Below are 18,948 nucleotides of genomic sequence, written 5' to 3'. Positions count from 1 at the left end.
CTTTCACTACTTACGTATAGGTATTGAGTCTTTTCTTGCACGGAGGCCTCCCGAGTTATGCTCATCCATGAATAGCACACTCTTCAAAGAGGATGGGTACTTGGGGAGCGCAAAAGCTATTCTACTTGTGAGCATGAAAGTCGTGCAAGAGATATGTGGGAAGATGTCTCTCTAATCAAGCATATCTCCTTTGCTAGTTTACAATTGGCCCCCATAATTTTGGGAGAGAAAGCTATGTATCATACATGTATATTGGCTACAAAAACTTATATCATTGGGATACTCATCACAAGTAGCGCTATATATCTTCTATAGGATTCTTTATACGGTGGCCCTTAGATTCAGGAAGGATTTGGATGCATGACGGCTCACATTTTGATAGACCTCTCTACTTCTATAGAAGCATATGCTACAATTAATAGGCTTATTACACTTTATTTTGTCTTCTTTTAGATTAGCATACTTTGATATAGTTTCTTTAGAGATAAGCATGCTTTGGTACAAGTTTCTTTTGGGAAACACAAGGAAGTCCCACTGGGAATTTTCCTTTGGGGAATATGGATGCATAATCTTCATTGATATGGAAGATTGCCTAGTAGGTCCCTTGACTTCATTGATATGGAAGATTACCTAGTAGGCCCCTTGACTGTGTAGCAAGCACTTTGAATTTTGGTAATCTATTTCAGAATCATTGGATTGGATTAGTCCTTGGTATATTTTGGGAATTCATAAATATATGATCTTGAGCAAAGTAATTAGGAATTTTCCTTTGTTAGAAAGATTCCGTTAGAAAAATTCCTAAGCATTGGAATCAGGATCTTGTGATTTCTTTGGAGTATAAGGAAAATTTCCTTTGTGATGAAATGTAATTATGATCTCCCTGACCTTTAACTACTCATGCATCTTACCTCTTGGCTTCATGCCATTACCCGAGCCTTTGAGCATGATTATAGAAGAGCGTGTAAGGATCTCATTGAAGGTCCCCTACCATTGGATTCTCCTTATATGGTTTCCTAGCAGATCCCCTTTCCTGAACTACTAAGTATAGGCAAGTGGGGCAAGTTTATAATGTTAAGAGGAAAATTTTACTCTTAAACACTCTCTTACTACAATTTGTTACTTGGGAATCATACACTTGCACTAAGGCACCCTTCTACTTGGGATTCCTATACTTTAGACATGAAGTCCATTGCTTAAAAACAAGAGCATAAAGATGGCATTTCCTTTATTGTAGAGATTGATGACTTTGTTAGGTTTAGGATTTGGGTGACTTTGGTAGGATTGTATTTTGAAAAAGGACCTTTGGAATTCCCCTTGGGAATTTATTTCATTTTCTTTGTTGAGGGACAAGTCCCAAGGTTAAGGAGGCATTAAGCCTAAATATTGATAATTGGGATTTTATAATAGGTCATTTTCATGATACTTCCCATTGTTATAATTTTGATGTATGCATAAGTTTAATTATGATACTGGGAATTAGAAAATGCCAACAGGAAATCAAGAAAAGGTATAAGTATATTGAGGTTATATCTTGATTTTTTGACCTTGGGAATTCCCTTGGACTTGATTAGAACTCCCATATTTATGGTTTATTTGAGATTCCCAATTATTACTTGGATTTCACTAACATTTTATATACATTTTTTAATATCTTTAATTGCCCACCTCTCATTACTATTGTATAGTAAAATGCCAAGATTTGACTATGCTAATCTAGATCGAGTGACACAAATAACAAGTGTGTGCTGGCATTGAAGCCTGCAGTCCCACAATTCATAGTGTACATGTTCTAACGTGCTATGTTTGTGGATGGATGCAGGTGAGTCGGCATACCTCTCCATCAGATTTGCATTGAAAATTCTAAGGCATGAAGATACGGTGTTGGCAACTTCGAGGCATACTCTACAGCAGATTATCTCCAAGTACTGTTAATTAAGAGTGGACATTCTATTGAAGACTAGCCATTGGTATTGTTGTACTTTTTGCAATGTACTGACATGAATGTGAGTACATAAATTGACCCTCACTTTGATACTTTGCTAGAAGGAATGGTAGGATATAAATTATTCTCACTTATGTAGTATTAAGAGGTTGGTTACTAATGGATTACTCTCACTAGGTGTTTGAAAAGGGCAATTGTGGATGTTTGTAATTGATTTATTTTGACATTGGAGACTAGTCTAGTAGTGTAGTAGGATAGTTGTTTAATAGGAAAAACACACACACACTTCCTACACCGTCCTCTCTTTTGGTTAGACCCTAGCCCCCTTGTCTCACTCTCTCTCTCTCTCTCTCTCTCTCTCTCTCTTTCTCTCTCTCTCTCTCTCTCTCTCTCTCTCTCCCTCTCTCTCTCTTTCCTGTTTTTCTTATTCCTTAATTTCTCTTTAATGTTTTATTTTTCCTTTATTTTCCCTACTTCTCTTTGTTTTCCCTAATGTTCCTTATTTATTTTCCCTTTTCTAACACTTTATCTCCAATTTTTCGTAGTATTTAAATCTATTTTTTTGAAATTTTACCTACCTCAATGTTTTTCTTCCTTTCTTCCTTTTTCCATTTCCCTTATTTTTTCTTTCGTTTTTTCTATCCTTTATCAATGGCTTTTTTTCTTTTCTATAAATTTTCTACTTTTTTCTTTTAATTTTTCTTTTATTTTTTATTTAAGTTTTCTATGTTCTAATTTTACTGGTTTTTTCTAATTTTTTACTATTCATCCTTATCTCCTGATTTTTTATTTCCTTTAATAATTTTTTAATTTACCTTATTACTTTTTCTTTTCTTGTTTATTATCCCAATTTTCCTTAATATTTTTCCTATATTACTATCTTGCTAACTTTTTATAATTATCAATTTTATCCTATAGCCTAACCTATTGTCCTAACTGTAATAAAATCCCCCTCGCCAAATTTTTCTCTCTCTTTGATTTGTTCCCCTTATTTCTCCTCTTATCCATTTATTTTTCCTTCTTTAAATTATTTCCCCTTTTGTTTCTCTGTTTTTTTTAATTTTCTTTAAAACAATTTTTTGAATTTAGTTATCTCCTCTCTCTCTATATATTTTTGTATTTTCAATTTCCCATGGATTAAAAAAAAAATTCGATGTCCTTAAGACCCTTCTCTTAATGATCTCCTAATTTAGTGTCCTATCTTAAATAAAAAACCCCCTCCCTGCATTTTCCACCCACCTGCCATTCTATACCCTTCCTGCTTTTCCTGCCAACCCACAATTTCATACTCTAAGTCTCCCAGCCGACCCGCCTTCCCAAACTCTCCATGTTCCCCTAACTCCCTAGCTGCTCGCATGCTGGCATATTTAAAGAGGCATTACCTCTAGAGTCTACACTACCCTCTTCAAACCTCATCGCCTCTACCTAGATCTACACATTTCTACCCTGACTACTTTTGTTGCCTACCATCGCGGCCTTCTTCACTACCCTCATTACTTCCCCAGTTCCCAAACGCTTCTGGTGCAGTATATGTACTATGTGCCTTCTGGCCCTGACTGTGCGGTGGCCTACGAACATCAAGCTAGGCTCCCACGCTCCTCCACAATCCACGCTATCTATAAGGCTGCTCTTTGATTACTACCCAGCGCTACGTGTGTGCTACCCATTGCCCTTGCCCATCATTACTGCTGTGCACGTACTTCTTGGTTATTCGCACCTGCCTTTCCCCCACAGTCGTCGACTTCTCAGGTTCCTTTTTAATAGGTCTTTTCATTAAGCATAGTTACTTATGGTACCCCCCCCTCCCTCTTTCTTTCAATTTTAAATACTTTTTACATTATTATTGTTTACCAACCCCCCCCCCCTCCTCCCTCCCCCCCTCACGGCCCCCTTTCCCCTCCCCTTACATGTTTTTTCTCTAAAAAAACCCTTTCTATCTTTTTGCTTCCCTCCTTGCCCCCCTCCTCTCTTAATTCCCACCCCTGTTGTTTTTCATGATTTGTTTCCTTATGTATCTTCAAAATCCCCCTCCCCTCCCTCTTAATTCCCTTAGATTGCTTCCCTTATTATAACCCCTTCTTTTTAAATTAAAAATGTTTGATTATTTGTTTTTTCTCTAAAGTAAACTTGCACTTAATGTACTTTTTCTTTCATTACCTTCTCCCTCACTTCCCGTTTTCTATTACTGTTTCTAAATAGTAAAATTTTAATTCTCATTTTTATAAAAAATAAATCTTCCTCTTTCTTGCACCCTTCTCCATATATAACTATGTCCCCTTGTCTCTCTCTACATTTTTTCTCCCTCTCAAACCAAAATGCTCCTCTACAATATACTCATTCACTCAATATATACTATACAAGGTTCTCTCCATCCTCAACATATATGTACTTCAATTCTCTAACCCACCTCTACCCCTAATTAAAATTTTTACCCTTTATTAATTTCCCCAAGTAAGGTTTCCCACCCTCCATCTTCTCATTATTTGTAACCAAAATTATTATTGTACATTTCCACACTTGTAAAACCCATATTTTGAACTTAATTTTTTAACATCATACTGGTTAAATTTATGGCTAAGCTTCTAAATTTATTGTGACCCCGATAACAAGGGAGGAGTGTTTATGACACCTGTCTTCCCAATTTAAGTTAACTTGGTTCTTATCATGTTTTCTTGTTAGATGGTGGTAGGTATGCAGATTCTCCTCTTTGTGGGGGTTAAAGGTCACTGCACCTTTACCCTGGTTATGTATAATACTCAAACACATATATAAATGAATGAAAAAGAAGATTAGGGTGTTCTGCACCCACCAAAACTTGTGTGGCTCTCTGTTTCTCTCTCTCCCTTTTCCGTTCTTGCTTCCTTTGAGAGCACTCTCAACTGGTATTAGAGCCCGGGTGATCTAGCTGAGCGTGTGTGAATACTTGGAAGCTCAGCAACTTTGTGGGAGGAAGGAGAAGCTCTGTGGGAAGCTTTGTGGGTGACTTTACTTACATCCGAGAGTACAGAGACCTTGGAGGAACCTTTGGAAAAGTCACTTTGGTTTTGCGAAGTGGTTTTGAGAGCCTGTTAAATGTTTTCAAAGAAAAAGTCGTTTTTTGAGCTTTTCCTTGTTCTGTTCGACGACAGAGACTCCATATTGACTTGTAGAGGCAACTATTGCTTGCCTTTGTTGTCCACTTCAATTCAGGAGCTTGGAAACACCTTCTTTCTTGAATCTGGGATCATTTCGTTGGATTTCTGACTCACTGTGTCAGTTTCTGCGTTTTTCTGCCCGGGTATTGGAACTCAAGTTTGGAGCAACCATTTGCAGATCTGTCAGTTCTGGTGGACTCATGAGGTCCTAAAACTTCTATGTTGCTCATCATTCGCACTCCGGTGGAGTTTACAAATAGCTCTGTTTCCAAAAACGTTTTTCAGTGCGTGTTGGACCCAGTGATTGAGACCACAGTTTCCAAAACCGTCTGTCCCATTGCATTTCGGACGCCCAAAAATCCCTACCTGTCAGTTCTTACGCAATTTGGTGGAGTATTTTCAGAGTTATAGATCTCTGTGTATTCGATTTCGCCTCTCTGTTATGCATTTTTTCATTCTAAGGTTTTAAAACCTTAGATTTATACCAGATGGCAGTGGATAAGTGTTGACGCCCATTTCTTACTCATCGGTTGGGATTTTGGAGTTCCGGCAGAAGAGAGATATTTGCAAATTTTCTTGCTGAGTCTGATTATGCAGTGGCGCCCATGTTTTAAGGCATTTTAGTTTCTATTTTCAGTAGCGGTCTTTTTCGTGGGACCATGATTTCTTGAGCATACCTTATGCAGATCACTCTGGTTGCAGTTTGAGCCATGTGCGCTCATTCGTGGTGTGCATTGGGTTGCAGTGGATGATTTATAGGCCATTTGGATGCATTGCGATAATTATTGGATGCGCTGATAGGCCCAGATTGCCTTGTGAGATGCTATTTTTATGGACGCTTTGCACATGGATGCTATATTATGCTGAGGGATAGCTTTGACACATTGCAGGTGATGCACTGATAGTGTTATGCTCTCTTGGATGAGATATTATTGATGCATATACCCATGGACAGTGTTTATGCTTGAGCCATTTGGCAGTTATTGGCATTTTGGATTGCCATTGCAGTTGGCATTTTCTTTTAGGACAGATTTGCTCATATGGATGCATAGTACATGCACATGAGTCAACTGTATCTTTTGATGCTTTGAGCTTTGAGTCGTGGTGATATTTCACTCTATTGTGGCATACACATTTGGGTGCACCTAGTATTTGGTGTGATTCTCTCTTGCAGGCACTAGCATTTGGGATTTTGTTTCATTTGCATCATGGCATCCTCTTCCATGTCTGAAAAGGAGTTTTTCAGCATTAAAAAGTTTGATGGGACAAAATTTTCTTTGTGGAAAGAATAGATAAGGGATGTGTTATTCAAAAGAAGCAGATTAAACCCTTGGCAGGTATTGAAGCTAAGCCTATAGATATGTCTGAGGATGATTGGAATGAGTGGATGTATTAGCAAAGTCTACTATTAGACTTCATCTTGCAGAGTCAGTTTATTTCACAGTAGTAAATGAGCAGACTACGGAAGATTTGTGGAAGAAATTGTGTGCTACTTATGAGAAGGAAACTGCCTCTAATAAAGTTTACCTCATGAAGAGGTTGTTTGAGCTGCAGATGAAGGAAGGGGTCTCCATTGCTTCTAACTTGAATGAATTCAATATTATTTTCAGCTAGCTTCAGGCTCAGAAGATGAATTTTGATGCGGAGACTAAGGCAATATTTCTCTTATATTCATTGCTATCCTCATGGGATATCTTCCGTACAGCTGTCAGTTACTCCCCATAGGGAATGGTTCTCCACTTACGACAGTGGAAAGACAGGTTGTGTGCATCTTGGAAATGACTATGCATGGGACATAGTGGGAGCAGGTGACATAAAGTTTTCTTTTGCAAATGGGTCTGCATTTGTTTTGAAACATGTGAGACATGTGCCTAAGCTAACCAAGAGTCTTTTTTCAGTGGGTCAACTAGATGATGTTGGCTTTCACGCCACTTTTGGCTTTCAGAGTTGGAAAATTGAGAAGGGCTCTATGCTTTTGGCCAGGGGTGCCAAGTGTGGGACTTTGTATCCCTTACATGTATCAAGAGTATTTGATCATGTTGTTGCAATAACCGAGCAGCCAAGCACTTCTTTGTGGCATTACAGGTTGGGGCACATGAGCCTGAATGGAATGAAACTCTTATGCCGTTTTGGTTATGTACTGCATTTGAGTTTCTCTGATTTTGAATTTTGTGAGCACTGTCTCTATGGGAAGCAGACTAAATCAGCCCATAAAAGAAGGGGAAAGAAAGAGTTTGAAAAGCTTGATTTGGTGCATTCAGACGTATGTGGTCCCATGCCTACACGGTCATTAGGCGGGGCTAAATACTATGTGACATTCATTGATGATGCAACTAGGAAAGTGTGGGCTTATGCTATAGCTCGGAAGAGTGATGTGTTCCAAGTATTTTAGAAATGGATGGCCTTGGTTGAGAATCAGTCAGGTAGAACGCTTAAATTCCTACGGACTGACAATGGTGGAGAGTATCTCTCTCATGACTTTCAGCATTTCTGTGATACACGTGGGATTAAGAGGGAGCTCACATCCCCTCGTACTCCAGAGCAAAATCCAGTTGCAGAAAAGATGAACTGTACCATTCAAGAAAGGTTGCAATGTATGCTTTCCAATGCAAGTCTTTCTAGTGGTTTTTGGGTTGAGGCAATGAAGGCTGCAGTGCATGTGATCAATAGATCACCTAGTAAGAGTTTGGATGGTGGTGTTCCTGAAGAGGCATGGAGTGGCAAGAAGCCCTCTTACTCTCATTTGCGTATATTTGGGTGTGAGGCATATGCACATGTGCCGAAAGAGCTTCGAAAGAAGCTAGATCCTAAGTCTAGGAAATGCATCTTTCTGGGTTATGGTGAAAGTGGAGAGAGGGGTATCATCTCTGGGATCTAGAAGTAAAGAAGATCATACGCAGCCATCATGTAGTCTTCAATGAGAAGAAGATGCATAAGGCACCCATGAGGGATGTTGAAATGAGGAGAATCACTTTCCAGGATGTGAATCCACCTGCATATGTTGATAGATAGCAAGCTGTCCATGCACCAAATGTGCAAGAAATGGTACCACCAAATACTCGCACAGGTATACAATCAAGGATAGATGATGGATGATCTATTGGTGGAAATGATGAGCCAAATGTGGCTGATATGCAGGTCACCGAGGCAAGGGAAGTCGGGGAGGTGAGCCCGAGGAAGTTGAAGAGAGGAGGATGGCAAGAGGCACCCGTGGGCGCATGGGTGGTGAGTAGTATTAAGGGCTACTTGGGTGGGTAGAAAGGTCATAGGTAGGCCTCGCGTGGGGGACATTAAGGGCTTTAGAGATCCATGGGATTAATAGGGGAAAATTAGTTTAATAGTGAAATTAGGGGAGAAATTGGTGAGAAAATTAATAAGGGGAAAAGGAGAAATAGAGAACCATAGTACAAAATAGAGTAGGGTAATTTAGTGAAAAGTAAAGTAGGGTAATTAGTGAAAAAATCGAGAAACAAAGTAAAATAAAAGAAGAAAATAGAAAAAATTGTAAAACGTAGTTAAGAAAAAGAAAAAATTAGAGGGAGAAAGGGGAGAGTAGGAAGAATATTAGGGGAAATTAGGGGGAATAGGGGAAACTTAGGGAAGGTGTGAAGAAGTGTGTGGGAGAGAATAGGTGCATCATGACATAAGTAGAGAGAACTCAAGTGAGGCAAAATCCATGTATTAGAATGAAGGAAGATCCTCCATTATATAGAGTGAGAGGAAGGTGTAGGCACCTCCCCTACATCAGTGGGATTGGCTAAATTAAAGGAACCTCCCATGTGGGGGCCTTTGTGCTTACATCATCACTTAGGTCATAGACTAAACACCTCATAGAACTAGGTGTGCCTCTACTACACACACACACACACACATGTGACTCCCCTAGATGCACACATGCACCTTAGAGCAAGCCCTTGATCACACTTATCCCAATATACCCCCCCCTTAAGGGTTTGCCTCTTGCTATGTCAAGGATACATCTAGTCACATAGTTTCTCATGCCATCTCATGGTGGTCACACATGCCATCTCATGGTGGTCAAGGATAAATCTATGGCTAGGATCTCATGCTACAAAGGTGCCCAAGTGTCAAGGTTTACAAAAATGAGATAGACCAAATACACATATCACATGGCCTACATCATATGGTGACCAAAGGTGATTTACAAAAGACAAAACACATGACATTCTTTTTGGAGTACTACTCCAGGCAGAGAACCTTAAAATTTGACCAAGTGATGATAAACAAAAATTTCAAAGACAAAGTGCTCAAAAGGCAAAGTCCTTGTCTTCTACCACAAAGTTTGATGCTTCATTTGTTGATGGAGTTCTCTCTTCAACTAGATTTGTCATACTCTTCTTTTTCTCATTGCAAAACTTCTCTGAGTGATTGTTCTTGCCACAATAAGAGCAAAGGTTGATTTTATAACAATCCTTCTCAAGATGATTGTTTTTCTCACAATGCTTGCATGCCTTGTACCTACTCTTTGAAAACTTCACTCTACAAGTGCTTTTGTGTGCACTTTACCCATTCTTGAAGTGTTCTTTCTTTCCTCCTCTTGTAAAGCACAATGATGCCCTCCAGTGTGGGTTGGGGTACATTCTTCAAAGTAGTCACACATAGTCAAAGTCTTGAGGCATACTCTTTAAGAGCATAGCCATAGCATCATCTTCAGTGACCGGAGAGTTAATTGAGGCTAATTGTGTCATAAGACTCCTCAAAGTATTAACATGAGCTGCAACATTATCTCCCTCCAAAGAGTAAGGGGCTCCCACACAATCAAGACAATGTGCCTCGTTGTGCTACTAGCTTACCTACCCTACCTAGCCCATAGGCTAGACTCACATAGATCACCTTTCTACCATCAACGATCTCATTGATAGACCTCATCTGACATGCGTTAAGATCCATCCAGTGTCTTGGGCTCACACATCACTTCTCCTCATATAGGGGCCTTACAACTTGAGCACCTTGGACCACCCATAGGTGAACTACATTTTCGGCCCAACGCCGAGTCTCTGAAGATGACCTTGAAGCTCTGATGCTTCCCGAGTGCCTTGGTGAAGATATCTACTCCATTTTTCTCTATTGGATAGTAGACCAATTCCACTATCCCGTCCACTCACATAGTGATACTGAATCTCTATATGTTTTGTGTGCACATGAAACACTGGATTTTTAGCAATGGCCATCCAACTTTGATTGTCGCACCTCATCATAGTTGCCTTATCCTCTTGCACTCCCATGTGCCATAAGATCCTCCTCAGCCACACTGCTTCATAAGCAGCAAAACATGCTACCTTGTACTCAGCCTCGGTAGAAGACAATGCCACTATTGGTTGTTTCTTACTGATCCAAGGGAAGATACCTGAACCTAAAGAGAAATAATATCCAAAAACTAATTTCTTGGAATCAACATCTCCAACCCACCAATCTAAGTCACAATGACCAGCCAAGGAAGTGCTCGTACCATAAGTGATGCCATAATCAAGAGTGCCCTTCACATACCTGAGCATCTGCATCCCTGCATTCCAATGATTCTCCCCGGGCTTATTGGAGAATGCCAACAGCAAAACTGATGTTTGCTCTGGTGTTGCACAAATAGATGAGATTGTCGTGACCAAATTCTTGTACCTCCCGATGTCCATTGGTGGTGAGGCATCCTCCATAGACAGCCTCGCATTTACCTCCATAGGTGTAGCTATCTCCTTGCACTTGGACATACCAAATACCTTCAAGATCTCCCTTGCATATTTCTGTTGAGAGATGAAGATCTTTCCTAGCTCTTGCCAAACTTCAATCCCCAAACAGTACGACATCCAGCCTAAGTCTATCATCTCAAACTCTATGCTCAATGCCTTTTTAGTCTGCTAGATCATGTTTTCATAATCACCTGTGATAAGGAGATCATCCACATACAGAACAATAATAGCAAATTTTCCACCTTTCCTATACACATACAAGTTAGCATCTGAGGCACATCTTTTGAAGTTTAATTTATGAAAGAATTTATCTATCCATTGGTACTATGCTCTTGGGGCCTGTTTCAGCCCGCGTACAGAGCCTTCTTCAACTTACATAACTTGTTCTCAGAATGGGGGGCCTCAAACCAGGTGGCTAAGTCACGTACACCTCCTCCTTGAGGTCACCATTCAAGAATGTTGATTTAACATCCATTTGATAAACTGGCCACTTTTTATGAGCAACCACCGATAGTATTGTGCGAATATCCCTCGCCTCTCTTCAAAGTGGCTGAAGGCAAGTTCTTGGGACTATTCAAGGCTGTATCTGCTACCGTGGTTGATTGACGTCGATGAGGCTTGTCGTCAAAGCATCATCACTCAGTGTGACGATGACAAGTTGGTGCTATGTTGTAACAAAGGAGGGGGATTGGCAGGGATGATGGAGAAGCTCCAAGTGCCAAAGTGGACAATTCAGGCACAGAAGATGGAGCTCCTAATGCGGAGGATGAAACTGAGGCAAATGAGCCAACAAGTACCCAAGGTGGAGCTCCCGCTGCAGAGGAGGGAACCGGCCCCTCTCATCCAATCGTGCTTTAAGGTCCACTATTCAAGGGAGTTGGCTTGTAGTGCTATTTGTGCGACTGTAATTGAAAAATTATGAACAATTGCTATTTATTCTTATTTTTATAAAACATGTGATTCACGGTATAATCCCAACTATGTTGTTATTACTGTACACCTTATGAATTTTTATGGTCATTGTGTAAGGCCGTTGGGCCACCCTCTTGTGGATTTATTGTATTTATTCCCTTAGACCTTAGCTTCCATCTTTCTATTTAAGTGTCTACTCATCTCAGCACAGTTTTACAATTTAAAATCATATGTCTCTAAAAGAAACCAAGATCAAAGCAGTGGTGCATAACAAGTGGGTACAAGTACTCGTGAGCACTGCCTTTACTATGAGAGGGAGGGAGGGAGGGAGGGAGGGAGGGAGGGAGCGGGAGAGAGGTAGAGAAGGAGTGCCTTTACTACCTAGGAGGGAGGGAGGAGGGGGAGGGAAAGGGAAGGGAAGGGGGGGGAGAGAGAGAGAGCACAAAAATAGACAGAATCCATGTGGCAAAAGGTTGTGGGGGACATTTTTTTCATGAAAGTGTAAGTAGAGCGAAGGCAGTGCTAACAAAATCTCAATTTATTCGAACTCAAAACTCATTGTGGCACATTGGTTGGTTTGTGTGGTTACTCTACATCTAGAAAATCTACCAAGATGGGTTGCAAGCTCACGTCATTATCTATTCCTATGTAATGGCGTGACATGCATTTAGCTTGCCGTCTAAGTCCTCCCATGCCTGCAAAAGTACATCAATAACCGCCTTCCCCAGCTTTGTGAACATATGTAATAACCCTCTCGGTAGATTACCAACACTAAGTTACTCTTGAGGAAATGAAAGCCATGCATTGCACAAATAATGCCAGGAATCCAACTCAATTGTAAAGGTGACTTGACCGCTCCACACCCACGTGAACATAAGACCTTCTCTAGTGGTGCGCTCGAAAAGCAAACGGGCATTTGCTTCCAACAGCCATTTCTTGTCTGCCTTGAACAAGCGATGGTCCGTTGTTTGTCCTTGTTGTTTGTCCATGATGGGTCTCACCCACTGCATTCCTCCAAAACACACTAATCAATAGTGCCCTTACATGCAAGTGCCAACAGGAGCCCATTTCAGGTCAAGTCCATCGCAATGTACTTATTCAAAAAAAAACAGAGGTCGATTACCTTCTCCCCATCATCATATAGGTAACCTGCTTCCAAAAGCACAGGGTATGTCCTTTGCAGAATGAACCCCGCTCACTTCGCATGTCAGTGGATAACATGGGAATGATTTGCCACCCCGAGAGCAATGTACCATGCCTTGTCTATAGTAAACCTTGTAGCAAGGTTTGTCATGGCTGGTGACAAATCTCTAGAGAACACATTCCAAGGGGGAACGCCACTGTCCTCAATAAGCTCTACCGGTGAACCTGTTGGGAATTCCACCCAAAAGAGAGAAGCGACATCCATAGTGACCAAATTTGCATGCGAGAGGCCCTGAGCATCTACTCTCACCAAAAATTGTTGTATCTTGTGAACTAACAAGCAAACATTCTCAAGCACAAAGTTTTCGCATGGAAACATTAATTTAGTGTTACCCGCAATGTCATGCCATGTTCTAGTGCTCTGAACCAATAAGTTATGCTTATGTATTAAGGTGGTCGACAAGCATTCATACATCTGCTATGACAATATCCATGTATGTACGTCTCTAATCATGTGATAAACCAATTTGGTAAGAGATTCTGCACACTGGTTTCATAGCTCACACCATCCATGAATTGGCAAAGAGTACACTCTCAAAAGAGAACGTAATAAAGCAATGTCAAGAAACCAACTTTTACCCTGCACGGTTGATGGAACGTCGAACACATCCGCATTTTTTCTTGCAACAATGATTTGTTCTAGATAATGAATAACTGTACAAGGGATCACATACTTTTGGAATCTACAGTAGTGAAAAAGGATAACCCATCATTAAGGGTTTACTTCATATGGTTGGAGGAGGGGAGTGTTGGAAATCTTGCACCCTCTTGCTTCTGATTTCGCGAGGAGCACTGGAGGATGCATGCTTGTGCTTCAAATAGGAGCCGGCTTCTCCTATTAACACCACCTCCTGTGCATCAAGCAACAGTGATGTCTGTCCTAGTGCATCCTCCCCTTGGGGTTTCTCGACCTCTTAAAGCATCACAATGAAGCATCATTCAACACGGCCGATGTGCAAGAGCGATGCAACAGAAATGATATACAGAAACTGTGAATGCGGGGGAGAGGGCCTTCAAAGCATTCCCAAATGCAAGACACACTCACTATCAGGTACGCATCCCAAGGGGTCGTCCAACCACCAAGGGCACTCCATGGTTTCCCATTTTGAGAGGCCTTTCTCCACCCATGATTGGTGATACACACTGTCCTCATGCTCCATGGATGTGCATGTCATAAAGAAGACTAGCATGCATGGAAGCACATTTGCTCGGCAGAAGGATCGTATCTAGCTAACACAACAAACTATTTCTCAGCTAATACATATCAAACATGACAGAGGGAGCCTACAGTCAAAGAAACCGAAGAAAACAATTCCCCCTGTACACTATTCTCCTAGACAATTGCTCCAACTGCAACTACTTTTTTGGGTCCACTGTGTTCTTCATGTCATTCCATGGTTCATGGAAGGCCGTAGTCGCATGATATTCCCCTTACTCCTTTCAAAAGGCCTTGAACCCATTAGGTGGTTGAAATCCCTGAGCCTCCATGTCCTCTATTATTGCTTGCCCTCAATGGAAGATTTGCTCCTAGTACGTGTCCCTCTTTACAAAGGCATGGGTCTTCTTATTATCCCCAAACTTTTGAGTAGAGGACTTGTCTTTTATCCTTGCATTTAACATCATGTGCAAGATCTCTTTTTCCTTCAAGAGACAACAGATACAAGCATTACACATCTACATTGAAGACAAGATTCCACTCCTGCAAGTACCATAGTGTGACTAGTGTGACAATGCCAGGAGTCCACGCAAAAATGAAACAACGTACCTATCTAGGAAAATCTTGGACTGACATAGAGTATACAATTTCTCCCTTGATGTAGGAATAAGTCCCTTTTTGGACCAATTACGACCAAATAGCAATTGGAAGAACCGTCTCTGTTAGGTGGGTTTGCAATATGCAGTGTTTTATAGACCCTATCTCAGAAGTTGCTCTACATGCTCCGCATTGCTTTACTATATTTCATAGAGTATTCAACCCTTGTTGGATAGGTTCCCTGTGGCCTTCGTCACAGGTCTTCCTGCAAGCACCCAGAGTTGCATATCAATGTATGTAATATTAATTAAACTTGCATATACTTTATTCCCTCGCAAAAACTATTCACCTTCCATACAAGTTACCATGGTTGGGGCAGTATACCACATTAATAAACCTCCTTTTCTTCTCTCCATTGCCATCTCAACCTCCACCCATCTTCTATCCTCCTCAGATAGTACATGGAGAAGGGGTGACTTGTCCCCCATTCTGAACTTTTGAAACAAGAATATCTCGTGTGATGACAAAGTTGGTGCCACATGAGCCCTAGCAACCCTGCATGACGATTTCCATGAGTGCAGTTCTCTAAATTCAAAACAGCATTCAAATATTAACAACACATAAGATGCACTCATTCATGGACTTCAACTCCCTCTTTGCTTTTGTCCACTTTTAGAAATTGACATCTCACACAAGCATGGCGAGATGGGTAATGCCCATATGCTAGAAGAAAACCAAAAAACACATGATCAAATATTTAGAGTTCCAAAGCAATGTCTCTGTACTATAAAAATAGTCCATGAAGGCAATTAACCTTCAAAAATCTGAGCTAACTAGGCCTTTAGCCTATGATTGCCATCCCCCCACACCAAGAACTTCCTGCCTTTCAATTCCTCCTACTCACTCGCTAGTTCATTCTCAAGCTGCTCATTCACAACCGCCCAAGTTGGCCCCCATTCCTGCAAATCGAGGTGGGAAACTTCCAGGTGTGCCTCACTTCCTGGCTTTTAAAGGGCCACAAGAAAAGCTGCACTAGAGTCCACATAGCCCTTTGCATCAAAATTGTCCCTCAACAAAGAAACTCCATTCGAGGCTGTATGGATAGAATCGTTTGGTAGCAATCTGCACAAAGGTATATGGGGGTGCCAAATTTTTTGGAAGATAAAAGCTTGTCATCACGTCTTGCAGTAGCCCAAGCCTTATCTCTTTGCCAAGAACTCCCTAATGGGAATTGTTGGCCCTTTCTTCACTACCCACCACTCTGAAACTATTTCCTTGGGTGTGCACTTCGTCATCCCCAACCTCATCACCTTCCACTTCAGTGATAAGTTCATCTGTGGTCATGCCTTATTGCTATGAGACCTATTCCTCCTCGGCATGATCTCTTGTCCTATAGGCATTTCTAGTGTCCGAGTACAAGAGCTCACCTCTAGGCTCATGGTTCTCCCACCAGTAATCCCAGATCATAACATGTAGCTCTTTGGAGTACGTGTCTAGACAACCAATACAGTATAGAAATACGACAATTACAGGAAAATAGTCCACAGAGCTTTTGAATAAAGAAGGTGTACACACCTCCAAAAGATCCACGGTTCTTTCCACGTCTTCCACCTCTTCTTAAATCACTTGCAAAGAAAGCAACTACACATTGCACATGTAGAGGGATATTTTATGTGGAGAACTTTGGGGGTCACCTACAGGGTGCCATTGCGTTTACATTCTGGCTCCTTTCCACACCATGCAGGGACTTGCGGACACATAGTACACACCAAATTGCTGACTTCCAAACTAAACTAAGATCTTCTTGCATGCAGAATATCCTTCGATACTATTCCCTCCTAATTCCATGCATGCCATGCATCACGTGATTGGTTGTTGGTTCCCTCATGCATCAACGCAACTAACCTTCCTTCCATCCTGCTCCTCACTCTTAGTCATTTTTTCCTCCACCCGAGTCCATTCCGCAAACTCTTGTTCTCTTCCATCTCTATCATCTCCCTGCAATGGATGTATACAACATTGTAGGAAATGTGGAGTCTGGAATTGATAGTCTGAAGGAATGGAGTAGCAAGGAGCGATGCAAGAATTCAAGAAGGCTCTTCATTAGGTATAAAAGCGAATGGAACAATTTGATAGGGTATGAAAGGTGGAGTTTGAGAAATACCTTAGCAATGATAGTTCCCAATTGGTGATGAGGGAGTAGGATTCTGCCAATGCAAGAGAGCTTGGAGAGAGTCCAAAGAAGAATGGTTGTGGGACTTGAGTTGCGGAGGTGGTTTAGGGTTTAGGGCTACAGAATGTAGATGGTCTAAAGGCACAAGTTGGAAAGAGGGATTCGCAGGTCCTCTATGAACTTAATCGTGTCATTATCATGCCGTCACGACACCACAGCATGTTCAAAGCAAAGCCAGATCTTTTGTTAGGGTGTTTATTATCCACAATGTAATTAGCAGTGTTTTGTTATGACACTGGCTCACTTGTATGTCATGTTAGATCGAAATTCAAGAGGTTGACAATCAAACCTTATATGAAAATGTGCGAGAGGTTATTGTGACGGAGTTGACTAATGTTCATTAAACTCTTCTGTGATGCCGACTTCTACAATGCAAGATCTTCAAGATCTTTGTAGGACGTTTGAAAAGATCTTTCATTAAGCTCCTCTGCAAGGTAGTTGATGGAGTCATGTTACTTCTTAGGCTCCCGGTAAAGAGATTGGTGGAGTGGCATAATTTATCGCATTGACTCAATACCATGGCATCTACAATGCCAAATCTCCAAGATTCCTGTGAGATGTGCGATAAATTATTTTGGCAGGTTGATGCAGGAACAAATATAACATCTGCGGAGATATGTCACCTACAACGAGCTAGGTTCAAGCTCAAAAATGTGAAGTCAACATGGGTTGAAGCGGTGTCCTTGAGCATACCAATAGAGCTTGTCTCCAATCCTACCAACAATACGACCTTGATTGAGCAAAGTGATAGTGCTGTAGCTACAAGATCGTCCAAATGGAGACATGGAATTTCAAAGGAGGCCTCCAAGAGAATTGCAAGTGTAGAGGAGATGAATGTAGTGGTATCCCCGCAAATATGACAATAAACCCCTTCAACATTGCATGTTCCATGTTTCCAATGACAGTGGATGCACCTACAAAGTGCACATCAAGACCAAACCCTTTTGTAGCTATCCTGATTTCCAGAAAAGAGAGGTGGCTAAAAAACCATACTTGTCTTGCAAGCACTTGTACTACGTGTTCCTTCATGTTCTAGGGCTATGTAAGAGTGAAGATAGTTTCATTCACTAGCCAACCATTTCATCCACACAAATAGCATCACTGCTTAGTGTGCATAGACCCAACACAGTATGAGTTAGTTGGCCTCTAACGTTATCTAAAGTTGGGATGGAGGGTTGGCCCTTGGAATCTAATTGAACATGTTTCAATTTAAAAAAAAATCCACGATATCTCCACACTACTTATATTTTTATAAAAACCCGTAACATGTTTGCACTGCCTACACCAAGGTAGGTGCTATTCAAGGATGCTTTTTTTCCACCTTGAAACAAAGGTGATATTTTTGTCCGCATTGCTTAGGTTTGCTGCTATTATTCATGCACAGTCTTATTTTTCATGTGATATTCGTGTCTGCACTGCTTAGGCTTGGTAGCTATTATTTAGGTCCTTGCACCAAGTTCCAGAATCCATGAATCTATTAAAATATCAGTGAGGTCGGTCGAAGCCAGGAAGTTCATCCTCCAGATCATAGAGGAGATCATCATCAACATGAGAAGAATCCTATGGCATTGCCGCCTCATGTGACATGCACTTAGAAACATCAAGGATGAAACATAGACCCTCAATTGTTTGATAGAAGAGGCACAAGGCTTGCACCCTCTCATCCCATCACAAGGTTTGATAGGGAGGTGATGGTGCAACATGCACAAGTGTGGTTCAAGCTTATAAGGTGCCTAGCCCCTACTAATAGCCTTAAGCTATGTTGAAAAAGGGGGAGAAAAAGCTTGGGACAAAACTAGCAAGCACCTATTGGATGAGGACAAAATTACAAGGCACTTGAATATCTAAAAGGTAGATTTTTCACTTTCACAAAGCAAAACATTACTAAGACCTACCCTACAAGGCCAAAAAGACTTCGAGACGGCTAAATGAGTTACCCCTCCCTTTTGCCTTTCCATCTCATTTGCCGAATACAATTTTGAATTCCTTTGGCAAGTGGGGACCTATCCGATTTGTATTAAGGTAATGGCGATTTGGTGTTTGTGGCCTCGGGCAACCCGCCGAAATTC

The sequence above is a fragment of the Dipteris shenzhenensis genome, chromosome 5 (assembly GCF_047967505.1).
Source record: "Dipteris shenzhenensis isolate YYH24624 ecotype China chromosome 5, Dip_SZ_1.0, whole genome shotgun sequence".
Lineage (NCBI taxonomy): Eukaryota > Viridiplantae > Streptophyta > Polypodiopsida > Gleicheniales > Dipteridaceae > Dipteris > Dipteris shenzhenensis.
The sequence above is the reverse complement of the archived record's forward strand: the minus strand, read 5'-3'. Positions refer to the sequence as shown.